Below are 6,000 nucleotides of genomic sequence, written 5' to 3'. Positions count from 1 at the left end.
TACGCGGTAGTCCAAAAGGGCTCGGCCCGGAGACGAATGGTTACGAGCGTGGCTCGCCCAAAACGGCCCGTATCGCTCTCGTATACGGCGATTAGCATAATTTGACGATCACCGAGTCGATGAGTTTGCTGGTTTCGCATATAACACAGAGTTACCACAGGGATTTTCACTATTTTATACGTTCAGTTTTCGAACATCAACGTCTTATATTGATAGAGTAGGTTAAAAGTCCTACTCCGAGACTTTGATGAAAATTCGAAATAGATAAAATATCGATATTTCGTTTTTTTTTTCTTTTTTTTTTTTTTTTTTTTTTTTTTTTTTTTAAGGCCACCATATCGAGCTTTGATACATTAGATATGTTATTACACGCAATCTCCTCAATACATCAAAGCGTTTAATGTATGCGAGATGGCGCGGTACAGTACAGAGAATTATTTCTTGATTTATGTGAATAATCATGCACGAAAATGTCTTGTCGTGATTTAAAATACTTTCGTTGGTTTATCGTGATTTTTGTAAATTGTTATAATGCTTTTTTCTTCTTTTATCATTCTTAAGTAATTGAATTTTTGTCATATATAGAAACAGATATATTCCTTTGTAGAAAATCTGTTTTGTTTTTTTCTTTTTTTTTTTCTTTTCTTTTTTATTTTTTTTTTTCTTTTCATTACTCTTTCATTCGTTGGATCTGTAGATGTTAAATGATCTCGTGAAAAGGAAAGTAATTTATTTTTTTTTTTTTCGTAATTAAAATTATTTTTAAAATTTCATTCTTTTAACAGACAATCCGATAGCGAAGGAACAAACAACTTCTTAGAATCCAGAAGCGACGTATCGCCGATCACATTCTTTAAGGTCCAATTTCATTTCGACTTCCATTTCGAGAATCTTGTAAACGTCATCGTCGATAGTTTATATTCAATTATGTTAACTTCTTAATGCTAAAAGCGTCTAAACACTTCTCCAGCTAGTTTGAGTAAGGTGAAAGCCGCCTGCCAAGATGAGGACTACATCGAAATCGTGATTATGCAAAGATATGCAAAAGTCGGGAATACATTATTCCTTGTTTCTTGATAGAGACGAATATATGACCAATACCGACCATTTCATGGAATTCCAATGTTTTGTCGTGTGAAAAAAAAAAGAAAAAAAAAAGAAAAAAAAAAAGAGAAAAAGAACAGACCGTATATGCCACGATATATAAAATAAAGAATAAAAGTGTAATATAGCAAGACATTACTAGGAGAGATGCTTTCGATCGTTATTGCTTTTTGTATACGATAAGAAAAATTCCACAATAACGTAGGGAAAGAATAGAAAAGAAATGAAAAGAAAGGTGTCTCGAAAATGTCATTTCTCGTTGCATTAAACGAGGGAGGAAGCGTTCTCCGGGATAATACGGATTTTTGCGAAAGAAAAAGATAGAAAGAAAACTGAAGGTCTTCGAGAAGGGTGTCAAACGTACAAAAAGAGAGAGAGAGAGAGAGAGAGAGAGAGAAAGAGAGGTAACGCTATTATGCGTATCTGCTTTACACGTACGGCAACGTACACCCTTTTTATAAAAAAAAAAAAAAAAAAAAGAGAGAGAAAGGGCGTCCTAGTGCATGTGCATCCACTACACTACGTGAAACCCACGGTGGTACCGTGCGGAAAGAGCGTGCCTAAAGAGAAAGAAAGAGTGGACGAGAAAGATAGAGAGAGAGAGAGAGAGAGAGAGAGAGAGAGAGAGAGAAAGAGAAAACAAAAAAAGAGAGAGGTAGATAGATGGAGAAAGAGGGAAGGTGCACCGCGAGTAAGTAAAACTCTGTGAAGGGAAAACGGGTATCAGTTGCATGCCGAGAACGGTAGGAGGAACGTTGGAGAAGGGCTTCTTTCGGCTCCGACGACTCGGCTATTCTACACTTTTTCCCTCCTCTCTCCACCCTCGGTACGCTTCTTTGCGCCTTATGCGACTTGTGGCTTACGCTACTCTCTCCTCTCTCTCTCTCTCTCTCTCTCTCTCTCTTTCTTTTTCTTTTTTTCTCTTATCCAACGTAACTTTGAAATACCCAGAGTAGGATAAATCGATCGAAGCTTTTCTCTTCGTATCGTTAGAAGAAAATGAACGATTTTCATCTTCCTTGCGACTACGTTTAACGAGAACAAAAACGGAGAGTAGGCTGAAGAGGATGAGGATGAGATGATGGAGGTAGAGGTAGAGGTAGACGAGGATGCGCTCAAAAGAGGATCGGTCGAAGGTAAAGTTAATGAAATGCAAACGAGCGTCAGAAGCGACGGGTTATCCCGCAATTTGCGTAAAGCGTGCAGCCACAACGCGCGTAACAAGCACAAAATAAACGCGCGGATAAATACGTGAGGTTAACGGGAATAAAATAGTTCGAAGCGAGAGTTTGCTGGAGGAAAAAAAAACGGAGGAAGAGTACGAAACTGGGAGAGAGAGAGAGAGAGAGAGAGTTTGGGGGTTGGTAGAGAAGAAGCGAGCAAAGGTAGAACGATGAGAGAGAAAGAGAGAGGGGGGGAGGGAGGGAGGGAGAGAGAAAATTAATAGGTGGATATTTATTAAATCGAACTGTGCAGGCCACAAGAGCAAATCGGTATTTGTCCATTGTCTGGGCGATTTAATTGCAAACATCAATATGTTTTATTTGCCGTCTAGCTCTCCACTCCCTCTGTTCTTCCATTCGTTCTTTTCTCTCTTATCGTTCTTCTCTTTCTCTCTCTCACTCTCTTTCTCGCACTCTCTCTTTTTCCCTTGTCCCCTCTATCCCTATAGATGACCGAATACGTTGCTGTCCCTTCTGTGATTTTTTTTTTTCTTTTTATTTTTTTTTTTTTTTTTTTTAGTCAACCATCGATGGTACTCGTCTCTTGCACGTTCTCTCTTTTTCGGAACAGATATAACCAGCCATTCGAAAATTTAACTTGCCTGTTTGGCAGGCCAAACATTTGTTCGCGCGCGGTCGGTTTGCTCTCGGGCAAGTGGCCGGATTTTTGCTGCTACGCGCTCGTTAAACTAATAAATCAGGTGCATCAGGCACGATTATTAGTTCCTTTATTACTATTTTATTTGTTTTTTTTTTTTACGAATACCTTATCTTTTCTCCATCCTATGAAACTAAGATATTTTTATTTTCTATTTATTACCTTTTATAATCTTCGATACGAAGAGAATAAAACGGTTATTGTTTATAAACGAAGGACGCTTAATTTAAGGGATCCTCTATTTGTTCTCATAAAAATCGAAGCGAACACGTAATACCTACCTCGTCAATACCGAATGTTTTTCTCTGTTCGTATACCAGCAAGAGAATTTAATAAAAATTCCGATACTCAATTTATCATGTAGAAAATTGATCCCCGTAATGAAAGAAATCCTCGGATCATATGATGGGGGAAAAACGATAACGAGAGAAAAGAGAAGGCATCGATGAGAAGTAAAACCGCAAAAGAACTATTGAGAATGGAAGAAAAAAGAAAAAAAAAAAAAAAAAAAGGAAAAAACTCTTGGGAGAATGAAGAGAAATGGAGAGAAAAAAGTATGTTAAGAATAAAAAAAAATAATATTCATTCTCGCTCTGTTTGATTTCGTAACGCCCACGTATACAAGTTTTCGCATGTATCCTTTGACCTCTGATGCGTACCTCTGAACAACACTTACCGAGACAAGTGTAGCTCCTTGTTACTGAGACAGAGAATAAATGGGACGAAGTTATTCCGAGAAACGCAAGTAGACGTAATTTCGAATTTAATACTAATTACGCGAGCTACGGCAAATTAAGTTAAAATTAGATCTTCTTAAAATTAGATTTTCAGAAGGAGATATATGATTTGTATAAGAATGAATTACGATTTTATTACATAGAGAAATGCCAACGGGTTTTCTTTTTGCGATAATCTTGCAAATTTGTTTCTCGATGAGAAAATGCGAATGGAGAAACGCGAAGAGTCAAGAAAATTCCGTGAAGGCATTGACAGGCGATTTAACGGTTCGTCGGTGCGGATTTTCTCGGAGTGTAATGGAGTGTAATTTTCGCGGTAATCTTCTACGATTAGATCTAACACCTTTCACTCGTGTACGCAGTTAACGACCTCCCGCGAGCCGCACTCGTTACGATTCCCACGTGATCGTTGTCGAAGGTTGTAGACCTAATCGAGATGAGTCGCAGTTCCTCGCTCGAGGCTTCGTAGCTTCCGATCGAAGGCGTGATCGTGTGTGCTCGAGAAAACGAGATTCTCCTTCGTAAAACGAGTCGAGAAGGTGGTTTTCGAACGATGAAAAAAAAAAAAAAGAAAGAGAGAGAGAGAGAGAGAGAAGAAAAGGAAAAGAAAAAGAAAAAAAATTCTTCCATACAAAAATTTGCCGTACCTACCTACCTACCTACCTACCTACCTACCTACCTACCTACCTACGTTTTTTCTTGTAAAGAATGCTTTTTTAGGAAAGAAAGAACGTGCTTTGGTTGACCACGCAGGCTACATCACATCGATTTATTAATCCGTCGAAGACCGGTAGCAAGGACGAAGAAAGGAAAGAGGGGAGAGCGGGTGTAGAGGAAGAAGAAATTCGGTAAATGGTAAGGGTCCTGTCTCCTTTCGAACTCTAACGTTCCGCAACGCGATGGGAGCCGAATGCCGGCTCCTATTTCATATTATTTTCATAAATTAAGCCTTATATCAGAGAGCCTGGCGCAAGACGGCACTGCCGTAACTTTGGGCATTACAATAATAAAGAGCCGAGTTAGGGCCCAGTCCATGGAGAGAAGAAAGCAAGGAATGAGATGAAGGAGAAGGCGCAGCCCGTGAGTTCGGCTATTTCCATAATCCGATCGCACACTACCTTTTGGACCAATGAAAAGCTCGATTTTACGCGACACGTGCTCTGCCTGAGCTCTTCCCTTTGTAAGACATCGATATTGACGTAGAGAATACCAAACATTTTTTTAATAATTTATTTCCTATTTCATTGTTCCATACAACTGACATTCCGATCGTTCTTTTACGAGTACGATGATTAAACACGAAGGTTATATTTTCTTTTTTATCTTTCTTTCTTTTTCTTTTTTTTTTTTTTTTCTTATTATTTTTATTATTTCTTTTCCTTTTGCTTTTATTCCTTTCCTTTATTTCTTTTAATTTACTTTTTAATATAGATAACAGGGGGGGCCCAATAATTATAAAGTCGAGCGTACGTATTGCGAAGCAGTAAAAGCTTAAATTTTAATTTACTTTAGAGTCGTAGACAGTAGAGAGCCCGTTGTAAAATTCGGACACTCTTAACGATCCCATGAGAGAGAGAGAGAGAGAGAGAGAAAAGGAGGGAGAAAAGATAAAGAGAGGAAGAGAGACGAATCCTGCTGAATCCCAAGCACGCGTTCTTTACTTTGACCTTAACGAGTCTGTCCGTTCTCGAAATTTATGTCCACCGAAAGGCCTCGACGGCCATGGGGACTCGCCAAAACGCAGTCCTCTCGTAAATACGGGAAAACGTAGGGCCGATGTATGTACCCGGTGTATAAAGAGAAAGAAGAGACGAGACGAGAGAGAAACGTCGCTACCGTCCCGAGTGTCTCACACACGTCGACATTATTTAATTTTGAGGAGGCACACGGATTATCGAAGCTGAGTTTAAGCCTCTTCTTTATGCTTAGTCCCCCCATCTGACTTTGTACATGCTAACGGGACATGCGTATTTAACATGAATCGTAACGAGCCTTTCGAGATTCCTTCTTTATGCGTTCGTCCGATAAATCTTTCGGACGAATTTTCAAAGATTCTATCAGAATTAAATACTGTGTATAACTAGTTAAGCTTATTAAAGTTACACAAAAAGCCACGTAAACTTAATGTTCTTCAGGTCGATAATATTTTATCATACGATTATAATGAAAGATCGGGCATAAAATTTTCTCTTCTTTTTTCTTTACTCGCACGTTTAACGTCGTTTTATTTTGACATATTCACTCTCCCCTTCCTCCCTTTCTCTCTTTTTCTCTCTTT

The 6,000-nt window shown here is 38.7% G+C and overlaps 1 protein-coding gene and 1 long non-coding RNA gene across 2 annotated transcripts in view; both read left to right on the top strand.

The window, feature by feature from the left end:
- Positions 1-5,036, top strand: part of LOC124950918 — an 8,606-nt gene extending 3,570 nt beyond the window's left edge. Inside the window, exons 2-3 of the long non-coding RNA XR_007101477.1 lie at positions 4,443-4,577; positions 4,682-5,036. This is a non-coding gene — a long non-coding RNA (uncharacterized LOC124950918). The remainder of the gene's footprint in view (positions 1-4,442; positions 4,578-4,681) is intronic.
- LOC124951147 overlaps positions 1-6,000 on the top strand; it is a 67,434-nt gene that overhangs the window by 18,851 nt on the left and 42,583 nt on the right. The window lies entirely within an intron of this gene.

Source organism: Vespa velutina, chromosome 8, assembly GCF_912470025.1.
Source record: "Vespa velutina chromosome 8, iVesVel2.1, whole genome shotgun sequence".
Taxonomy (NCBI): Eukaryota; Metazoa; Arthropoda; class Insecta; order Hymenoptera; family Vespidae; genus Vespa; species Vespa velutina.
The sequence above is the reverse complement of the archived record's forward strand: the minus strand, read 5'-3'. Positions and strand labels throughout refer to the sequence as shown.